This window comes from Callospermophilus lateralis, chromosome 11, assembly GCF_048772815.1.
Source record: "Callospermophilus lateralis isolate mCalLat2 chromosome 11, mCalLat2.hap1, whole genome shotgun sequence".
In the NCBI taxonomy this organism is placed as follows: Eukaryota; Metazoa; Chordata; class Mammalia; order Rodentia; family Sciuridae; genus Callospermophilus; species Callospermophilus lateralis.
Window position 1 is genome coordinate 31,464,420 of NC_135315.1, and position 22,556 is coordinate 31,486,975.

Below are 22,556 nucleotides of genomic sequence, written 5' to 3' on the forward strand. Positions count from 1 at the left end.
TTTTGCATTTTTCACTAGGGAGCCAGGTTCGGAACTTGTTTTCCTGTACTAATAGGGGTAGTAAAGCTGATTATGGCAGAGTGCCTTAACTCAAATCACTTTGAAAATAAAAATCCTTGGATCCGATCATTGTTTTCCCCTGCAGTACACGATGTTCAGGTTAACGTTCGTTCGCGTCCCATGTCCTTGTTAAAAATGATTTTTTTTTTTTCTTCGTGGATCTTCACAACTGTGGAGCAGACCGACCTGGTGGGGGTGGTGGTGGGGAACCTCATTATGAATTTTTCTGCTGCACTTGCTGAAAGAATTCAATTAAAGTTCTTGTGAGCACAAGTCCTGCCTGGGCAGCTTGGTTTGGCACGCTGCCACGTTTAGCCTGTCGTGATCGCCTTTATCGCCACGTCATCCTGTTTGCCCAGAGCCTGAGCGTTCCCAGCATCAGCTCTCCCGCTGCCCCTCTCCTGCGTGACCCTGGTGGATTAGAGTGGAAGGGACCGCGGAGAGCCGCCTGAGCCCTTCCCCAAGCTGCAAAGAGATGGTGCAGCGAGGATGTGCAGACCTCCTGGGCCTCCCAAGAGAAGGACTGATGGTGCTAATGGGAAATGACCGTGTGTTCAGGGCTGTGCAGACAAACCCCCAAGTGTCAGGGAAGTGCTTTGTGGGTTGCAACTCAAGCAACCCACAGACATCTCCCCCAGTGCAGGGCTTTAAAGAGCTGCCTGGAGACGATTCCTTGGGCCTTCCAGGCTTCCTCTCCGATATCCACAGGAGAGACCGAAAGGAACAATTGTTCACGACAGAGAAATCCCGAAGCCAGCTCGGGAATGACTTGGTTTCAGACAGGTTGGGGCCTGAGAATATGGGAAAACAAAGCTCCACCCACAGGCCCCTGAGCCACCTCGGCCCCTTGCCCTGCATTTTAGTCATGGGCTTGAGCATTGCATTCCTTTGTGTGGAGGTGGTACAGCTTGGTGGGACTCTTCAACAGGTCCCCGAGTGTAAGTCCCTGATGTGCCTCTTACCAGCTGTGTGGGCTCCGGCAAGTCATCTTAAGGGTTCGGTCCCTTATTTTTATCATCTGTGAAATGGACAGAATGATAGTCTCTCCTTCTCAGGATAAAGTGCTCAGAATGGCATCTGCCACACGGGATGGGCCGTCTGTGCGTGTGGTGGCTGAAGTCATGAGTGCTGCAAGTCTACTGCCTTACCTGTTTTTCTTATGTAATATTTAAGAAATACAAATGACTTTATACCCAGGGGTGTGTGTGTGTGTGTTGTATGTGAATGCCTACCACTTGGGCAGAATTACAGTGCAGTTTGGATTCAGACAAGAGCGTTGCTGTGATGGATGAAGCGTGTGGTTTGTTGGGATTCCAGGCTTTGGGCTCAGAGGGACTTAGTTTGGAACTCAGTCCTGACACTCATTCTGTGACCTTAGGAAAGTCTCTAAATCTCTCTGAGCTTTGATTCTGCCCCTAAAAGAAACGAGGATAATACAGTTGTGTGGGTCAGGTGAGACAATATAAATAAGATACGCAATGTTGGTTGACACTTAGAAAATATTCATTCCTTGCCCCAGAACCAGAAGGAAAAAAAACAAAACATCAAAGCCATCTTGAAAATGGGAAAGATACAAAATGTTCTGTTCTTGTTGGTGGTGAGACTATCTGAAATGAGTTGGTAAGTCCTCAGAAGACTGAGACTGTGGGAGAGTGCTAGTCTTCCGCCCCCCCACCCCCCATCCAGTACTTGGGATTGAACCCAAAGGGCACTCTACCACCGAGTTACAGTCCCAGTCTTTTTTATTTTTTTTTTATTTTGAGACAGGGTCTTGCTAAGTTGCTCAGGCTGCCCTCCACCTTGTGATCCTCCTGCCTTAGCCTCCCAAGCGATAGGCATATGTCGTTCCACCCACCTGTGTTATTCTAATGTGCTTGTAAAGGGGCCACCTGGGGAGTTTCATTTCACCAAATCTGTGTTTTCTGAGTAGGGAAATAATTTAGTCCGGAACTGTAGATGGTGCACACAGCTTTGGAAGGTGTTTGACACTTGGTGGAAACTAGAAGCTCAGGGCTGGATGATGAGAGGTCAGGGATGCTGGGAAAGAAGGAGAAACTTGAGGGAAATGAAAGATTTTAGCCAATGGTCCAGGAGCTACTAACTCTCAGACCACGTCGGGGATGGTCTCCCATGCCCTTGGGTGACCTGGGGCACCTTCAGGGTGTGGGTGTACTTCTCCTTGCTCTTTTTCACGTGAGGCCCCTCCTCTTGATAGCCACTGGCTGGAATTCACCAGGTTGCTGGGAATGGAGGTCAAGATTAGGGTTATAAGTAGACCCATGGCAGGGAGTGGGGCAAGTGTGGGTGCTCGCTTGTGGAGGGTGGGAAGGGAAGGAGAATAGGGGTGGTCAGGAGGAGGGAAATAGCAGCAGATTACATTGACTAATTATAGGGAAAAAGCCATATTTGCTGCTCCATTAAGTGGTCGCCAGGCTATGAAGCAGTTTATTGTAATTAATGCCGAAACAGCAAATAAGTGTTGGGCTTGGAGTGGAGGGTCTCTGGGAGCCCCTCCCTCTGGCTCTATGTGTTCACTGCTCCCTCGATTGTCCTTTGAGGGAGTCTTGGGGGTGGGCATCCTTTTGGGAAGTCTGTGGCCAGTTTTCTCCTGGTTTATTTTGACAAATAAGGGAAGATCTCATGCCTGCTCTCCTTCCCGGTCTTCCGTGGGGGCTTTTATGTTTTCTAAGGATGAAGGAGGAGAGACAAAAACCCAGGCCATCATTGCTATTCTCGCCACAGTCGTTTTAATTTCAGCACATGGAAGTGGCAGGTTCCACGTCCAAGTCCGTGGAGTTCTGGGCCTTGTGGAGTTGTGATTGCTTTCCTTGATGATTTCTTGTTCAAATCAGCGGTGCTCTTAATTTTCCAGATGAAGTAAAAAGAAAATTGGAGACTCCCCTCCCGCCCTGTGTCTCTTCATCCAAGATTTTCTGAGCATGACTCTGATTTGGAGGGTTAATATTAATTAGGAGCCGGGTTAGACCTCGGTTGCTTGATGAGGTAGCTTCAACTGTGGTAACAAATGTGGTTCCTTTGTGTGTGTGTGTGTGTGTGTGTGTGTGTGTCCCTGTTTTTTTTTTTTTTTTTTTTTTTGGTGAAAGTTTCTGGGTTTAGAAGCCAGTGGAATAAATATGCCCAGAGAAGGGAGATGAGCGGCTAAAGGAACGCAGCACATCGCCTGGGTCTGGAGAGGACCGAGCCAGAGAGCAGGGGCCGGGGCCGGGTTCCCAGCTGTCCCCTTCCCCGCCTGGCCGCGGCTGCTGCTCTTTGCCTCAGTTTCCTTTTCTGTAAATGGAGGTCACCTCTCTGGCTTCCTGAAAGAGTCATGACTCATTTCCGTAGTTTCCAAATCGGGTGATGCTTGAATTTCTCTGAGGCGAGTCCCCGGTGCGTGCCAGGTAACAGGGAGGCTCCTCATTTTGTGCTGAGGCTCAAGGTCCTTGCCTCCAAGCCTCCCAGTGCTGACTCCATCTTTCAGGGGAGGGTGGCAGGAGGACAAGGGCGGAGGGAGCCAGCGGGCCTCACTCTACAGTAAGGGCAGGGGAACCCTGGAGAGCAGGTCACAGGGTCTCCTCAGGTGGGGTCCTGTCAGGGATCGCTTTCTTGTGGCTTGTGGGTTTGGGGTGTTTTTTTTTTTTTTTTTTGGTGGGGGTGGTTTGTGGTGGGAGGAAGTGACCCTCTGCTGACCATGGGTGGTGGTTCCAGGCCTGCAGGAGGGACCGACTCCTAGTTCCTGGCTCCCTGTGAGTTAGCTGAACATGACCTCAGATGAGCTGCCTGGCAGCTGATGCCTTGGTTTCCCCATCTAGAGACTGAGGAAGGATAGGGACCTGTGGTGGGAAGTAGCTGTGCGTGGGGACTAGGGAAATAGGCTTAGGAGGCGGGCAGTTTTAGGGTTTCTTTTTGGCCTAAGAATTCCCTAGCTGTGTGACCTTGGGAAGTTCAGTTAATTTTGCCAGTTTTCCCAACCTGTAGAGCGGGATGATATAGTCCTGGCATTTATGGTAGGCACAGGGCTGTGGTAAGGACTGCGTGGGACAGAGTCACCGAAGGGCTGACCACTGTCCTAGGAGGCGGTTCACCTTAGATGTGGGGCTGCTTTTGTTGTTGACAGCAGTATAGCGACGTGACTGAAGTTCTGAGACTTCAGCCAATCCTTGGACTGGATGGGGACATATCAAGACAGTATTTGAGCTCTGCAGGCTGGCCATCTGATTTGGGCAGAGCCTCCTATATAGGCAGACTCATGGTCAAGGAGATGAGGCCTGCCTTGAAACTGGGTCTGGAAGTTTGGTGAGGAAGAGAGCTCTGGGCCTGGACTGGGACTGTTGACGTCAGGCGGGATCTGTGTTTCATAGCCTGTCTGCCCTGGTACAGGGAGGCTTGGGCTGGGCTGTCCTTGAGACTGCAGTTGCCCTGGTACCACATGGCTCCCAGGGGCGGGGGCAAGGGGTCCTCTTGCAGGACATCTTCTCCAATCTACTGTGGGATAAGAGGAGGAGGCAGAAGAGGAAGCCCAATCTCCATGTGACCTGGAGACCCACGTTAGTTTCCGGAACCCACATCTGGCACTGTCTGACGTTCAGAAGCCTTGCTTGACTGCGGCAGAGCTGATCAAAGGCCGATTGCTGTTTCATAGTGTTCCTCGGTGTGCTTGGCGGACAGAGTTCTGCTGTGGCTTTTTTTTTTTTTTTTGGTACTAAGGATTGAACCCAGGGGCACTTTACCACTGAACCACATCCCCGGTCCTTTTCATTTTTTTATTTTTGAGGTAGGGTCCTGCTGAAGCTGGCCTTGAACTTAGGATCCTCATGCCTCAGCCTCCCGAGTGGCTGGAATTAAGGCATGCACCACCTTTTTATTGCTTTCTCCCCAAGTCATCCTCCTTGTTGGTGAGCTGGAAGTGAAGTGGCACCCGTGGGGCCAGGGACAGTGTGGACAGCGGCTCGCATCAGCTCTACTCAGCTTCTGGTTCAGGGACAGGCCTGAGTTGGTGTCTGGGGGGACAGGTGCCGAGCACTTATTGTCATAGTGTTATTGTCACTTCCTTGAAGGGACTGAAAGGAGTGGGTTGGAAAACTGCAGGGAAGGGAGGAAGGGCGGGAGGTAAATGAGTGTAGCACAGGCTGCACAGAGTCAGCCCTCTGGATCCACAGCTTGTGTATCCAAGGGGTCAAACAAACGCAAGTAGAAGATGTTTTTTAAAAAATTGTGTCTGAGCTGGGCATGGTGGCGCACATCTGTCATCTCAGCAACTCAGGAGGCTGAAGCAGGAGGATCACAAGCCTCAGCAATTTAGTGAGGTCTTGATGACCCTGAGTTCAATTCCCAGGACCAAAAAAGAAAAAAAAAAAAAAAAGCTGTATCTGTACTGAACATGTATAGACCTTTTGTTTCCTTGTCATTGTTTCCTGAAGGATATAGTGTAACAATTATTTGAGTAGCACTTACATTGTACTAGGTAGTGTAAATGATCTAGAGATGACTTAAAGTACACAGGAGGTGGGCCATTTTATATAAGGAATTGAGCATCCTTCGATTTTGACATCTTCTGGGTTCCTGGGACCAGTCCCCTCTGAGTACTGAGGGATGGCTCTATTGGACAAACATAAAGTTGTTTTGGATACTCTTAGGCCCTGAAGGGACACAGAATGGACACGGGCTTGGCCTCTGGCTGCTCCCAGGCTAGCAGGGAGGCTGGTGTGTAAACCAGGAAGTGTGCACCACATGCAGAAGGGGTGCAGATGAGGAAGAGGGTAGAACAGGCCCCGTGAGCTGCATCTCAGAAGGGAGACTCCACGGTGTGGCAGGAGCAGGTAGGCACTGTGGCTTTAAGGGAGCATGGCACATTGTTCCTCATAGGCTGGAGCGTGGCGTATAAAGGAGGGCAGGGGGAAGATTGAGCGGCTTATTATGCAGAAAATGTGCAGCTTCTGTCTTGAGCCAGGCCCAAACCTCGGGAATGACCGTGCAGCTGTGATAAGGAGGCACAGACTCTGCCCTTTGGAGTTTGCATCTTGGCAGGGGTGCGTTCATTAAACAACTTATTGCATGATTTGTTACTGAAGTACAACCGGCCAGAAATGCTACAAAGATGTGTGGGTGTCAAAGCCTTTACCACAGGGAAGCCAGGTCTCCCGTAGGGGTGTGGGAAGGCACCTGGAGAATAATGTTGAGGCTGAGCTGAGAGGGTGCATGCAAGAGTCATCTTGGGGAGGGACAGATCAGGATGGCATTCCGTGTGCTAAGGGAAGCAAGGCTGTCTGGAATGCAGAGTGAGGAGGTGAGAGGTGAGCGGTGAGGAGGGGCTGGGGATCCCATTTAAGGGTTTCAGAGGGGGCAAGAAATGATCAGTGTTGAGTTTTACAAAGATAGTGTGCATGGAAAACGGCTGATGGGAGCCCCAGACAGATGTGGGGGGATCACAGTAAGGAAGTCATTTGAATGAGGGAAGATGGAAGATGGTGGCTGGCTGAGGTCTTTTTTTGGTACTGAGCCACAACCCCAGCCCTTTTTATTAGAGGCAGGGTCTTGCTGAGGTGCTTAGTCCTTTGCTAAGTTGCTGAGGCTGACTTTGAACTCTCGATCCTCCTGCCTCAGCCTCCCCAGCCACTGAGATTGCAGGCGTGTGCCACTCTGCTCCTGGCTGAGTTCTTGGGGTGGGGTGGGGTGGAGGTGGAGACCAGTAGATGGATGTGAGATGTGTTGAGAGTTGGAGCAGGAGGCTGGTAGTTTGGTTAGCCGAGGAGTAGGAGGTGCAAATGGTACAGGGGAAATTTGACTTGTCTTTGGGGACAGATACCCAGTCCCCATCTCCAGGAGATTGAGAACATTGGCATGTACTGGCTCAGAGGGGTGATGTGACCCCTCAGCTGGACACGTGCATCCTCTGGGTGCATTATTGATTGGTACCCCATCAGTAATCATTTCAAACACAGACCATATGCTTACTTATTTATAAGTGACATACATGTACTTCTGTACTAAAATAATATATGCCGAATAAATCAAGTAATTAAAAATGAAATAGAATAAGGCAACAAGTAAACATAAGTAAGCCCTACTTTGGGTACCATAGCTTTGGACCTTGGAGAAAAACTAATGAGTTTTAGGATGGCAGTGGCCAGAGCAGATTGGTGTTGGGGAAGGTTCATTCTGCAATCCTTAGGGTCACTTCTCCTGGGTTAGGGGCCCAAGGGAGGTCTTCACTTGACCTGGTGGCCCTTGTGGCCTGACAGGTTGAGGCAGGGTGTGATACTGCTGTGTTGCTCTGTCCCCCAGAGGTGTCTTGGCTGTACCACGCCAGGTAGTGAGGGCTCCTTGGAGCTTGATATCTGCTAGTCTGTGCGTGCTGGTCCGATGGGACTGTGTGGTCAGGCTCACCCGCTATGGTCTGCTGGCTGCCTGTCCAGTGGTGGAAGGCCATACTTGTCCTTGACAAGCTTGGTCTTCAGGTAAGGAATATAGAATCTGCTCTTGGCACTGTTGCCATTTCCAGTGCCACTGTCACCCAGTTCTGTTTCCTTCTGGGCCACAGCTCTTCCCCTGGGTTGACAACACTTCTCTCCTACCCAGCTCCAGACTGCCTCTGCTCAGAACAGGACGCAGAGTGAGCCGTGTCCACCTTGGCAGCCCAGCTGCTGCTCTCGGTTTGCTCTCCAGCAGAGTGGTACTGCCACCCGCTCTCTCCCTGGGTTCTCAGAGGCCAGCTGCATTCCAGCCCTCTCCATTTATTTGAGCAGAAGCCGAGGAAGGATCGGGCCTTCTGGAGAGTGCTTTACACAGCCCTGCTGCCCACACACTCCCCGCTCCGTCTTGCCACGGGTGAGTGGTGCGCACTGGAGGCACACAGCCACTTTCACACGCGAGAGGTGAGGCGAGTACGTCAGAGGTGATGTCTTCAGCCGGGCCTTGTGTATGAAAAGGTCATTCTGCAGTAGTCACGTTGACCAGAGAATGCCAGAGCTAGCTGGTGACAGTCCTGCTCTGTGGGATGGATACCTTGGAGAAAAATCAGAGCCAAGCACAGGCAAAAGGTTGCCCAGAAGCTGGAGGTGGAGAAGCTGGAGTGAGATCAACCTGGAAAGTGTCTGCCCTCTCTTTAGGACGCAGCGGAGTAGAGTGGGGCAGAGTGGCTGACGCAGGGTACCGACACTTAAAACTTGGCTCTGCTTATATTTCCCTCATTGAGCTCAAAGCCAGGACACTAGGATTTGTCATTCCTGGGTTCGATTGCTGACCTATTGTTGTACCCTTGCCTTATGACCTTGGGGTTCTGTGTCCTTGCTTGGGGTGACGGGTTCAGTTCACACAAAGTGAGCAGTGTGTTGTGGCCATGTCATCCGAGGGAGCGCTTAGACAGAAACATCCAGAAAGAGCTTTGAAGGGCCTCTACAAGCAGCCTGGAGGGCCAGAGCTGTATTTTCCAAGAATTGTGGGATATCAGGGGTCCAGAAGTTTCCACGTGTGGATCTTGCTGCTACTACTCTGGGCCATCAGGAAGGGGGTTTAGCCCTCCATGTAGAGATGGGGGACAGGCCTAGAGAATTCCTGCCCCCCTGCTGCATAATAAATCTGATACTAAATCGAGTGCCCGCCTCCCGAGCCGTAGTTCTTGCTGAGACGATAAAGAAGCGTGTGTGGCCGGCTTGTCTCTTAGGATTGTAGGATGTCGCTTTACGTCAGATGAGTGTCCCTGTCTCAAAATCGATTTTTTTAATGACAGCCTCTGGCCCGTTTTCCTGCTTCCTCTTTCTCCTCTTCTGTTTTGTGGGGGCAGGAGTAGGTAAGAGGGTGGGTACAGGGGAAATATTTGAGCGTATCGTTGGGTTTGTGTCAGTCGCTGTCACCGTAGGTAGATGTTCCTTGAGAATTTTCCGGGAGATTTTATAATTGAGCCTTTTACTTCAGTGACAAGACATTACTCACGGCCTCCAAAGCATTTACTGTGTGCTGGGGGTGGGGTGGGGTGAGACTTTCCCCCACCAGGGGACCGTGTCTATGTTCGGGGCAGTTGGGTGGCCAGCTAACAACTTTAATAATTAAGGAGGCATCTGGGTCCCTCAACGCATGGCAGCTCCTCTGGCGGGGATGATTCTGCTTTGAAAACAACATGTTCACCTTTAACTGCAAGCGGATGTGACGGGAGTTGTATTTAATTTTAAATTGCCCATGTCCAGCAACCCTCTGTTACTCTTTAAACAATAAAATGTTTTTAATCTTCCTGCAGCTGTGTTCTTGGTGTGAGGGCTTGCCGTTTTGCAGGGTTGGAGTGGGCTTGTGTGCCCCTTGCTCCCTTTCAAACTCTCCGGGACTTCTGGAAAGCACTGCTTGGCTAGAGGTGGGATCCCCTCCTATAAACCCTCTGGAGTGGCTGGGAGTTTTATAAGCAGAGGCTGCCCAGGGTCAGTCAGTAATGTCAGCCCCTGGGGCTGCAGTGCTTCCTTTGAGGGCAGAACTCAGAAGTCTCTTTGCATCCCAGACCCTTTAAAGAGTCCATAACTTTTACTACCCCTTCCCCCTGCTCTCGACTCCCGGGGGGGGGGGGCTTGATGTGTCTGTTATAATCAGAAACAGATTTGGGGCTTCTGATCCATTATAGATGTGTTTGAGACAAATGCCAAGCCTGAAGCTTCTTTTTAAAGAGTTTGTGAAAATATATTTAAATACAAAGGAAGGAAGGGTGGGGGGTGGGGAGAAAGAGAAGTAGCCTCTTTCCAATCCCCCAAGCCTGAAGTCCCCTCCAGCCTGCATGGGAAGGGGAGAAGGGGAGCATTTTCGGGGAGGCACTGCCTAGTGAGGGATGTCAAAAGGGCCAAGGACACAGTGCCCTTCCAGGAAGTGGCGTCTTGGGGTGGTGCCTCCCCGGAGTCCAGGGTCAGGCGTGCCCTGGCTCCCAGGGGAGGGTGGCAGGATGGTGGTGATGCGTGGGGAGCGTCTCCATTGTGCCCGGCAGGACTGTGCTTCTCTTTGAGAGACCCTGAGTTAGGAACTATCAATTGCTTGGTATTTGTGTACAACCTTTAAAGTGACCCAGTGCCAACAAAAACAGCTGGCTTCAGGCAGATAGTGTGTCAGAGGACTAGGCTCAACAGGGACATGCATTGCTCTGACTTTCTGGATCTGCCCAGTCCCCAGATTTATTTTCCTCCTTAATTCTCCAAAGGGGCCTGTTGAGTTGAGCTGTGGCCTGGTTTGGGTTTCGTTTCATCCCTGTTGAATTTTTCCCTTCTTTAGCCAGATTTCTTTGAATTGGCCTCCACCCTGAGGTTGTCCTGGTGACACGGCCTGCAGTTTCCAAGGTGGCCCTCTGCTCAGCTGTCCTTGAGACTCATGGCTGTGTTTATCCCCACCCCCTCCAAGGTTCGCAGTGCAGCTGCTGGCCCAGAACCCTTTCAAACTGATGTGTCTCTCACTCCAAACAAAAAATAAACCTGTGCGCCCTGTGTGTGTATTTTGGAGGTGTGTGTGTGTGTGTGTGTGTTTCTCTTGACAAGTTTGTTCCCTGCAGCTGTGCAGTCATAGCCCACTTTGAAATCTGGAAAATCTATATTTTAAGTGACTGGGGTAAGTAGGTGGAGATGAGGAGGTGTGGTTTAGCTGTAAATCAAATACAAACCACTCTATTTTTTTTTTTTGAAAAGCCTTTCATTGGAATATTGTTAAGAGTTATTGAGAAGAAGAAAGTTTTTATGTCGAAAAAATTCCCGTTTCTCCTCGTGTAGGATTTTATTTGGGTTGCCATGGAGATGAGAAGCTTGGGGTTTAATGATGTCATCATCTTCCTCATGGGGTCGGGGAGGCCTGTTGCCATCCCTTGAATGGACCTCAGTCCAGTCTGTTGCTGGTGGGGAAATGAGAAGTGCAGGTTGGCCAAAAGGTTTGCCCTGTGCCCTCGGTCAGCTAGAATTAAGACTGACTATTTTTGCCGTGGGAAGGCAAGTCGGTGACGATTTATTGAGGCTACAGATTCCTTTTTGGATTTACTCTTTCTTCAACCCCTCCCCTTTCTGGAAACTTGTCGGAGGAAAGAGGAAAAGTTCTCTGTATATAGACTGGTTTCTTTCTAACTTGAATTTTTTTCTTTTTTTTCAGATAAGGATTCCTCAGCCTGGTTGCTAGGACCTGGGGGGAAGTGGGTGCTCCTGGGCTGGCCGGGCAGGACTTTCAGGGTGAGATAGCACAGCACACATTCTGAGTAGCTGGAGTATCCACCAGGGAGAGAGTTCAAGGTTACCCATTCCCCCGCTCCCTCCTAGGGGAAAAAAGTCTTCCTTTTTGTTTTCTTTTGCCATCGTCTTTCAACAGCTTAGTGCAAATAGATTAGCAGCCTGGCGAAAACCAAACCAACCGAACAAATGCAGAGGGCGTTCGCAGTGGGCATGGACAAGGTGCCCTTTAGGAGGCTGGTCTGCATTGTTACATTTTCACATTAAACCACATTATCTCCGCTTCTCCTGGTACTCATAGATTGGGGGTCGGGCGGTGGAAGGGGAGGTGGTGGTGGGGGCTCTGTTGAGGGAGACCAGAGGAAAGCATGCAGAGCTGTGTGTCATTAGCAGCCTGTGAATAAAGTTTATGGGAGCTCCGGGCACCCACTGTTGTGTCTGGGAAGCTTCTGTGTTTTTAGTAGCTGTTTTGAATTCTGTGGTCTAGAATTGGATGTTTAAAAGCAGTTACAGGAACATCTCCCCAAAGAGGTGTTCCTGTGAATTTCTGTGTCTCTGGAACCCTGTTTTCCCAGCAAACATCATTGTATTTTTAGAAATGTTTTGATTTCTCACTGCCTGTCCGTTAGCAAAAGCATCCTCATGCTTTCTGTCATGAAGCTCTGGTTTCCTGAACAGGTGTTCGGATGGATAAAGGGTCATATTAAAAAAAAAAAAAAATCTGAAGGATGCCCCTTGTTATGTGAATCGATACCTTTTGGATACCTTTTGTTCCTGTGTGGACGGATCATATCCCCGCCTCTCTGAGGAGGGCAGGGAAGGGCCCGCTGTTGGGACTAGCTGCCCGCCCCCTCAGGCCTGCACTCTGGTCCTCTGTCCCCGTCTCTTTTCCTCCCCTTTCTTTCTTTTCGTCTTCCTGATGCTGAATTCCTCATCCCATTTCTGGAACTGTGAGAGAATAGTTTCCTCTGGGCCAACAGTTTCGTGTGTTTGTGTGTGTGTGTGTGTGTGTGTGTGTGTGTTTTGTTGTTGTTGTTAAGGAAACAACTTACAAATGAAATTTCTTATTTTCAGACATAAGTACAAATTACAAGTGTTTTATTTGGCGGGGGGTACTCTGAAGGTGGTTTGCGAGAAGCTGTATCTCTCTCTATAGATCTCTCCATCTGTCTGTCTATGTACATACACATATTTGAGCCCTACTCTCCCCTGGAAGCTGCCTGTCCTTGCGTTTTTTTTTTTTTTTTTTTCTTCCGGGGTCACTAATAAGAACTGCTGGTCTGAATCAGTGTCTCTGGGAATGGTTGATTCACTAATTGCTCATGAGTGAGTCCTGGTGGCTTCCCCCTCCTGCTGAGAGCACTTTGTTTTCTGCTCTTCTGCTAGGAATTGGACAGATTTCTGGAGTGTTTTAAGAGGTAACCAATAAAAGAGTCTGGCATGCCACTGTTGCTAATTGTGCTCCTTGGAGGTGACCACGTCATGGGTATCCTGGTGTTTTAAAGGAGCCATGCCTATGACCTCCCCCCCCCCAAAAAAAAAAAAAAGGGAAGGGCCCAAGGTCACCGATATGATGGAGAGCCCTGTGTGGGCCTCAGCTTAATTTCCTTTCCCAAGGCAAAATGACCTCCCAGTAAACCTGCCCCCCACATTTCTTAAAAAAGTGAACAGGCAGAAGGTGGAAAGGTGTGTTTTTCCGGTGGAGCAGGCGACCTGGAGAGGGGCACCCGCAGTGCTCATTAAAATGCCCACATAGGGTTGGGCTTGTTACAAAGCATGGACCTGCAGATTAGAACAGGAGGTCCAGGGACCAGCCTGGGGACAAAGTGGGGGCCGCAGGAGGGGGCCAGCCTGCACAGAAGTGGCTCCCGCTGCATTGGTGTTGGAAGCAACCTTTCTCTTGGTGTCGGACATTTTTAAAAAGCATCCCGAAATATTTTTGAGAAAGGGAAAAAAAAAAAAAAAACCCTCTTGCTCATTATGCGTGATCTCTGTCGAGCTCTGCATGTAAGTGGTTCTGTATATCTCCTTTCCTTCTCTGCCCTGCCCCTCCCTTTCCTTTTCTTTCTTTTTTTTCACTAAACTGGCCTTCATCAGGAGCCCAAGAACGCCTTGTTGCAGCGTCAGTGTGGAAATTCTTGCAGCCAAAGAAAAGGAAGCCCAGAACTGCTTCCTCAGGGAGCACGCGGCCGGGCTGGGCCGCCCTGTGTGTCTTGGCGCTGCAGCTGAGTTTGGGAACCAGGTGATCTGTTGGCCTGCTGGCCCTGGCCCAGGGCTGCTGGGGGCATGGGAGAGGGCGTGTTGGGTGCTCTGCAGATGACTGACAGCCAGGGTATGTGATCTTAACTCCGTCTCTCAGCCCCAGAGTCTGGTTGTGGGTCTGGGTTGGGGTTTGTGGCCCTGCTTTGCTTCTGGTGTCCAGACAGGTGGGAGCTGGGGCTGGTGCCCAGATAGGAGGCTCCTGGTGCTTTTCCACCATTCTGCTCTTCCCTTGGGCAGTGAGAAGCCCTTGCCTGGCCTTGATGAAGCCTGTTCGTAGCCTGCCTTGGGTGGTTGGTGAGCAGTCAGGTGGGTCCTGCAGGAGCAGGTTATGAATAGAGTCAGCGCTTGGCACTCACACCTGGGCATGATGGGTACAGGCCAGAGAAACTGTGGACAGCTCCGTGGAAGGTGCTGGGCACATCTTCCTGAAGAGACCCTGTGGGTGACATAGGGGTGGTCAGGTTTTTCTTTAGAGCGGAATGTGGGAGAGCAGGCCAGGCTGCTGATATGAGAAGCAGCCGAGGAACTCTGGGTGGATTTCGGGTTTCTTCCTTTTTTATTTCCTCTTCCTGTCTACGATGTGATGTTCGGGAAAAGAGAGAGAGCCTTGCGTGTGTGGTCTATAAAACGAGGATAATGAGACTTGCCTGGTGGCTGTGAGACGTGAAGTGACTTCTGTGGTGTGCCTAGCACAGTGCCTGGTGTCCAGTGGGTACTCAGCCAGCGCTGCTTGTTCAGCCTGTCTGGATCTGCTGTGGTAGGGGTGCAGGGAAGAGGTTGTGTTACTGGATCTTATACCTTATACCCGGAGGCCACAGTGTGTTATTTAGGCTTCTAGGCCTGAAAGGTTGGCATGCCCTCTCTTCTCTGTAAAATCCCTCCCTGCCACCTCTGCTGAATTGAGGGCTGACCTCACAGAACCCCAGCTTCTCCTGGGTAACCCTCCTTTTCTGGGACCCCAGAAACTTTTCTAAGTAAAAAATAGAAAGAGCTGGGGATGTAGTTCAGTGGTAGAGTGCTCCTGGGTTTCATCCCCAGTTCTGGAAGAAAATCACTTTTGCTACACATGGTGGCTCATGCGTGTAATCCCAGTGACTCAGGAGACTGAGGCAGGAAGGATCCCAAGTTCAATTCAAGGACAGTCTCAGCAACTTAGTGAGGCCCTAACAACTTAGTGAGAACTCAAATGAAAAATAGAAAGGGCCAGGGATGTGGCTCAGTGGTTAAGTGCCCCTGCGATCAATCCCTGGTACCAGAAAACAAAACAAAACAAAACTTTTTTTAGTGCTCTAGCCTAGGATTTCTCAACCTTGGTGCTGTTGACACTTTGGCCCAGGTGGTTCTGTGTGTGTGCGTGCTGTGTGGGGTGGAGGTAAGATTACGTTGGGGTTCATCATACTGTAGGCAGTTTAGCAGCACCCTGGCCTCCACCCACTAGATGCCAGTGGCTATGTCCCTTGCATTGTGACAACTAGTGATGTCTCCTTGGGGGGCAGAATTGCCCCTGGTTGAGAATCACTGGTTTAGCCCCAGAAGTGGTTCTGTTGGAGAAGGGGAGAGGTTTGTGTGTGTTTGGAGGGTCTGTTCTGGGTGGATTGGCACCTGGAACAATGAAACATTCATGGAATTCAGGAGCAGGAAGGTGCCTGGAAAAAGTCTCCTGGTCCGGGTCCAGGCTCCCTCGGGCGACTAGCTGAATGCTCTGGGTGTGACGTTGCTGGCCCTGACACTCCTCTGTTGGTTTAAATGAAAGGGCAGGGAGCGGGACAGTTCCTCCTGGGCCACCATCTCCGTGGATCCTCTCCAAGCAGGAACTTCTTTTAGCAGAGGGACGAGGTGCTCAGGCGCCCAGGCCAGTTTGGTTATAAGATCCTCAGTCTGATCAGCCCTCTCATCCTTGGCACACACAAATTCGTCACTCAGGGGAACTGGCTCTTTTACATGCACTGAATGGACTTTTATTTAAAATGAATTCATTTAAAAAAAAAAAAAAAGTTGCACTTGCCAAGACTCTGCTGGGGCCGTCTTTTCCCTCTTCTTCCCCTTGGTTGTCTCTCGGATGCGCCTTGAAGGAGCAGCCTGGCTGGGTTGGTTGGCTGGGGCTTTTCCTAGGTCCTGATTAAAGGTAAATTATCCAGTGAAAGTTGAATGTTGCTGCTGTGCTTGTAAAAAAAAGTCAGTTGTGTGCCGTGAAATCCATCCCAGCTCCCGCGGCTTGAAGGAGGAGGGCCGTGAAATACCCGGTGATGTAGTTTCGTTCCCAGAGATTTGGCTCTGCTGCTGCAGGAATGCAGCCCGTCAGCCCAGAGGACCACGCTCTTGTTCTCTGACTTTTTGGTAAGCGGGTGAGCAAGAAGCTCGAGAGTAGGCTGGGTGGGAAGCTCAGAGAGAGGGCTGGGGTGCGCCAGCTGGTTGCCACGCAGCAGCTTTAGATGTTGTACTTGGTGTAACTGGATGGTCGTAAGGGATGAAAGTGTGACCACGAAGTCCTGGTGATTGTGCCTCCCTTTTATTTAGATAAAAGACCTGTCCTGCTGGAGCAGTGTGAGTAGTCTGGCCTGGGAAAGGCAGGAGAGGCTAGTGGTTGACAGCCCAGATGTCCCATTAGTTATAGAGATGGGATTCTGGAGCAGTTCTTCAGTCCTTCTGTGCCTCAGTTTTCTGGCCTGTAAAATGGGGATGAGAGTAACAGCACCTATTACGATTGGTGGTTGTGGGGAGTTAATGCAAGTTAAGGGCTCAGCCTAGATTGGCAGGGGGTAGGGAAGTCACTTTCAGTTACATCATTGTTAGTATTATTATTCTGTAGTGCATGGTTAGCTTGGCTTCCAAGGTTTTATGATAGTGATTCTCAGACTTTGCCATGCAGAAAATTCACATGAGCTCTTCCCTGGACACGTTGAAATTGGAGTCTCTGTGGCATGACCCAGGAATCTGTGTTTAACATCTCCGGTGGCACTGATCCTGGGGGTGGGTGGGGTGTCAGCAGACGGCTTGGTGACTTTTTCTTTTGGTGCAGTGCTGCAGCCTCGCACATGCTAGGCAAGTGCTCTGCCACTGAGCTGCGTCCCCAGCCCTTTTCCGAATGTCTAATGCCCTTCTCAGATTGTCTAAGAATGAGGCGTTCCCATGTCATCACAAGAAGAGGAATCCTTCCCCACCTCCGATTACCTGGGAGACAATTCAGCCTGTTCGGAGTGGCCCCATTTGGGCCTGGGATCACGTGCTGAGTGTGGACTAGCTGCAAGCTGCTCATCACTACCCCCTGGTTCAGATCCTGACTGCATCCTGTCGGGGCGCAGCATTGGGCCAGGGAAGAACCGTCTCCTCTGGTCTATGGAGTGTGCCTGCTTTCTGGCTAAGCTGGTGTTCGACGCCCAGTTCACCAGCTCTCCCTCGGCAGGCAGGAGCCGTGGGCCTGTTTTACAGGTTGTGTCGTTTCAGCGGGTAACTGGTATGTGTGTGCGTGCATGCGTGCAAAAGAAAACATCAAAATGTTTGGGGAGTGTTTTAGGAAAATAGCAAGGAGCAGATTGCCAAGATCACTTATATGTTTCTTTCTTCTTCTTTTTCTCCTTTTTTCTGCGAACATGTGTGATCAGCATCCTGGAGTGCTCTGAAATCCAGCTCTGGCTTTTCTTACCCCAACTATTCTTCCTTACAGTGGAGAGGATACAATTCAGCACCAATAATACCGAGCAATAAATAACTCAGAGAAGATGAATAGCCTTGTGTGGTGGTAAATTAAAGTTGATTTATTGCACATAATATATACAGGTGCTCCTAATGTAATTAAGCAGCGAGGCTTTTAATGCTGCAGAATCTGAAAGAAGACCCAAGAAAATTGGGTCTTAATAAGGCTTATTGAAATAACAGCTAAACATGCTGCTTAGTACTATTAGGGGATACTGAAAGATGGATCTGCTCCGCTGCTTTTTCTTCTATGTGGAGTGACACACCTGCCCCTTGTCAGCGGGGCTGCACTTGAATTGTTTTCCCTACAGGGGAACTGGATTGTGTTGAGCTGTCTGTGCACTCTGGCCTTGTCCCTCCTGTGATCAGCCGTCAGCTGAGTGGCTGGTGGTTGAACAGGCTCTTCCCTAGTGCAGGGTGAGGGAGCTCAGGGGCATGGACCTCCAGCACTGGCCTCAGGAGCAAGCCATTCTAACTCACTGGCCCAGGCAAGAGAGGATTCCATCATGGAGTAAAACGACGGATTGAGCCCCCTGCACAGTCGGGGACAACCGATGGGGAGGGGCCAGAAGACAAAAACCAAAGTAGCCTCCTTCTCCATAGGGTAGTGGGTGAGGCGAGGTGGGTGTGTTGGTGCACCACTGTAGAGTGACAGAGAGCAGAGGAGACGTAGCTGTAGAGATGCACAGAGAATGTACTTCCTGGAGAATGAGGGAGAGCCCGCTGCACCCAGGGCTGGGAGAGCCCTAGGGAACAGGGCAGGGCAGAGCAGGGGGACAGCAGCTTGGTGGAAGGAGTTACGGGGACCAAGAGACTGCATAGCTGGTGTGGGGCAAGAGCAGGAGAAATTTTGCATTGGGAACCCAAGATAGGGAGACCTCCCTGGAAATTCAGGAAGCAGGTGAGCAAGGGCAGGGCCCTTTTCATACTTCAGAAAAAAAAAAAAAAACTCTTTGTAGCATTGTGGCTCTGGGACTGAGGGAAACCAGGGCCTGGACGGGAGCAGGAGCAGTAAGATCCCCATGCGCCTTGGACCTGGTAACTCCAGGGGTGGGCAGGGGACCCAGAGGTGGGGTGGATTAGTGCTGAGCCAGTGCTAGTGTAAAAACCCTGGGGCTGCTTGTTAGGAATAGAGTGGGGGGGTCCTTCAGGGCAGGATCTCCACCTGCTGGGGTGGCTGGCCACCTGTGGCTGTAACCAGGTTCTCCAGGGGTGCTGAAGCCTGTGGGCCTCTGTGGAGAGGTGGCTCTGAAGTTCCCTTGGGCATGAGTAGATTATTCCACAAGGTGATAGGAGGGGCAGGGGCTGGTTTGGGCAGCCTGGGGGAAGATCCTGCCGCCTCTGTGCGCATTCTCTTCAGGCCATAAGACTTCAGGAGCTGAAGAAAGGTACTAGTATGTCCAGCAGCCCACAGGAAATGGAACCTCCCTGTCACGGTTGTATCCCATTTTAAGAAAACCCACTAGAGAGAACTCTGACGTCTGGATCAAGATAGGTCAAGGAAGGATAATCCCTCCCAGGAGCAAAGGTTTCAGAATAAGGTCCTTGCAGCAATCATCCCAGCAGGCCGGTGGGGAAGCTCCTGGCTTTGGGGCTGTTGGGGGAGGCCTGAGAGGTGGAGGTGTCCTTCCTTCTGTCAGCACCTCCTCCTGAGGCTGGAGCGGCGCTCGGCTCTACCTGGCCATTACTTGATTATTTGCAGAATTAGAAAGGGCTCCAATATCTGATCAGAATCTTTTCCCTGGACACGTAGCACATCCTCTGAATATATGATCAGGGCTTTTATTGTTATTATTTTTTAAAGGAATGTGGCTTGTTAGATGTAGTTACGTTTTCTGAGGCTTATTCAAAGAAACCCAACAAGTTCCTGTGTCACCTTCCCCCGAGGGGTGTGGGACTGGGGAGAAGGGTGGAGGTGACCCTGCAGATGACCCAAAGGGTGCTTTCTGGAGGTGAACTTGTTTATTTTTGACAGAATGAATCCTAGACTGGGGAGTATCCAGCTCTGACCAGCAACAAATTGAATATTCGTCTGACCTTTCTGTTCCAGGGAGTGGGGAGGGACGGGCCTCCTCCTCCATCAATCTTGCCTCATTGTTTGCTCCGGTGCAGCACTTCAGTGGGTGCCCGTGGAGCATCTGGCTTGGATTTTCAAGTGCTGGCAGGTGCAGGGGCAGGCACCTCTCCGGGGCTGTGGCAGATGAGTGAGTGGAGATGTGTCACCGTCGGGGGTGGTGTGATGGGGGGAGGGAGGTGCTTGTCCTTGGCAGCTCTTTGCCCTTCCGCTGCCGTTTCCAGGGCACCACCCAGATCAACTCTAGGGAGCCAGTTGCCGTGGGGGAGGCGAAGAAGTGAGTCCACTGGTCCAGAAGTCGATGGGTAACACCCCAGGCCTCTGCCAGCTGCGGGACCCCTCCACATCCCCTGCCTCTTGCACACCCTTCAAGACGAGTCGTCTCGTCTTTGAACCATCCTGCCACAGCCACAAGTCAGTTGATCCCTCCTTTGTGCTCCCAAAGGACTTGGCAACTTGGCTAACAAGGAGGCATTTGTTAGTTCAATTCTTCATTCATTATTCATGCAGCTAGTAGTAATTAGCATTTAGTAATGTGGTTTCTGGGGTAGTTGGGTTGTGCCCGTTCATTGAACAAACATTTGTTGATCCCCTGCTCCGGGCTGGGTGCGGGGCGCGGCATTTGGCCACAGAGATGGGGTCACGGCCTCCCTGGTGTTTGAGGGTCCAGTCAGTCTGGGAAGGTGCAGAAGCAACAGGTGAAGGTGGCAGAAGGTGTGATGGGCCACCAAGGGGAGTCAGTGCTGGAGAGAGCTGGGGGCCTTCACAGAGGAAGTGACATTTGATTTGGGCCTTCTCCAGCAAATGGGAAAGAAGTGGGTTGGGGGAAGGGGAGAACTGCTCATCTTCCAGCTCAAAGAGTTCTTCCCATGCTGCCCGTGTCTTCCTGTCCCCCTGCCCTACCCGGCCTGTCACTCAGGAGAACAAATGTACCTTCTACTCAGTATCAGCTGCCTGGGGGAGACTTAGAGTTGGCAGTGAAGGGAGGGAGAAAGGTGCTGTGGAGTGGCCGGTGGAAGAGGGCAAATGTCAGAGACAGCCTGGTCACAGCCCGGGAGTGCGCCCTCCAGGGAGCACTCACTTTCTGGTGCTCCGGCAGAAAGTCACTCAACTCCAGGGAGGTGTTTTTCCCGCCCCTCTTTCTTTTACAAGTGGGGTAGGTTGAGAGGGGTCACCTGGAGGCACAAGTGAAGGTGGTGTTCAGGTGGTGGCGTGTGCTCTTGCTGCATCTCGCTGGCTTTTAAACCCCATTTTTCTTTGTTCTAGCCAGTGTTTTATTACTGATATGAATCGCTGAGGGGCTTGGAGGGAGAGAGGAAGAGGTTTCTGTATAAACAGCTGTCTTGCTGATTCAATCTACAAAGTGGATTTTATAGCTCAAGTATTTGTTCTTGCTTTCAAATGCCAAAACAGCACTGTCATTTCCTGGGCTAAAAGAAGGGTCTTTGAGAACATGGGGGCCTCCTTCTCCCATGGCCAACCTTTTTCAGGGGAGAGGGGAGGAAGCAATTCCAAAGAACTTTCTTTGAACTAGTCGGTTCTAAAATAATCTCACGCTCGGTGGAGAATTTTCTTTATGAGTTTAGCGTGAACCAGTTCACGCATCTCTCCTCCTGTTTGCTCTACCACATGTTCTGGTTAAAAAAAATCATAATCTTTTCTCTGGTCACCACAGCTGACTACCTGCTTAATGTTTGCAGATATTTCATTTTCTTTTTTTTTTTTTTTATGCAAGATTTCATCATTGCGTGATCTGAGATCGTTGGTTGCCCTGAGATTATTAATAAATTGAGATGGTTAATGGTGTGTGACTCAGAACATATATTTAAAAACAAGTTGGAATAGAACTAGGTCTTTCACAAAATTAAATTTTTGGTGAGGCTCCTCTCTTGAGCCTTTTTGTTTGAAGCCACTTGCTTTGTAATGTTCATATATGCCTGATTGCAATTAACATAAATTACTTTTAAATACTAGTTAGTTGCTGTGGAGAAAGGCCAGAGTTGTGGCTGCTTATGGAGGGTTAAGAGGTTTGGTCATTGTCTGGGTTTTTATCTCACTGTAGATCAAATTCTGTTCCCTCAGAGGCCACCGATCTGTCAGAGATTGCCCTCTTTGATGGCGAGGAGAAGGAATTTAGTCTCTTCCCTGAGCTCCAGGACATTTTACCAAGGAAGAATAAATAATCGTAAAATATTTGCTTATTTAAAAGCAAGTTATGTTTAATGCAATATGGTATCCTGGAATAGAAAAAGGACATCAGAGGAAAAATTGGTGAAATCCAAATAAAATCTGTAGTTTAGTTCAATAGCTTTGAGCCAATGTTAATTGCTTAGTTTGATCAATGCACTGGGGTCATGTGAGACAGGAACGTGAAAGGTACCAAGGACCATTCAAATGGCATTTCTTCTGTTGTCCCCAAGTTATTTCAAAATTTAAAAATTCTTTTAAAATAAAAGGTATATCTGAGGTTTTTCTCCTGGCTTGGTTGAGATTATAATTTAGTTTTTACGTATTTGAAATGATCTACTTGTGGGGAGGTGGATTATTCTTTTGCTGCTTTGGAGACCAGGAAAATAAGGCCTGATGGATCTGGGGAGCCCATGTAGCACCCCAAAACAGCAGACCCTGCCTGCCTACTCACCTTCTGAACACTGGGCACAGTCGATCTCTCCTAATTCCACTGACATTTATTGCTGGAGATGGACAGCTGGCATCTAGTCATATCTTGTGATAGACTTTGATTCCCCTATAAGCACTAGATAATTGGATCCCCCCCTCCCCCCATCCTAGGGATTGAAACTAGAGGTGGTCTCCTACTACTGAGCTATACCTGGTCATCGTTGTTGTCTTCTTTTTTCCTTTGAGAGGGTCTTGATACGTTGTTCAGGCTGGTCTCCAACTTGTGGTCCTCCTGCCTCAGCCTCCTGAATAGCTGGTATAACAGGTGTGCACCACCGCACCTGACCAGATAATTGAAATTTTTAATGCTGTCTTTCTTCCTCCCATTTCAGGTGTGTGAAGTTTTATTTCAACAGCCAGATTAGAAGCTTCCCGAGAGTTGAGTCCTACTCTTTTTTTTAATTTAAAGAAAATTTCCCCACTCTATAAATAATACATGCTCATAATTAAAAAGTTAAACATTAGAGAATTTATAGCATTATAAGTAAAGTTTCCCCTAGGGCTACCACCTCCCTCGCACTACTGCTGTCGATGAATTAGAATATATTACTCCATATTTTTCTTGTATATATTATGATTCACAAATATGAGATCCTATTATACGAATCATTTTGAAG

The 22,556-nt window shown here is 49.8% G+C and overlaps 1 protein-coding gene across 8 annotated transcripts in view; it reads left to right on the plus strand.

Moving 5' to 3' along the window:
- Window positions 1-22,556, plus strand: part of Msi2 (musashi RNA binding protein 2) — a 367,708-nt gene that overhangs the window by 16,490 nt on the left and 328,662 nt on the right. The gene's annotated exons all lie outside the window — the stretch shown is intronic.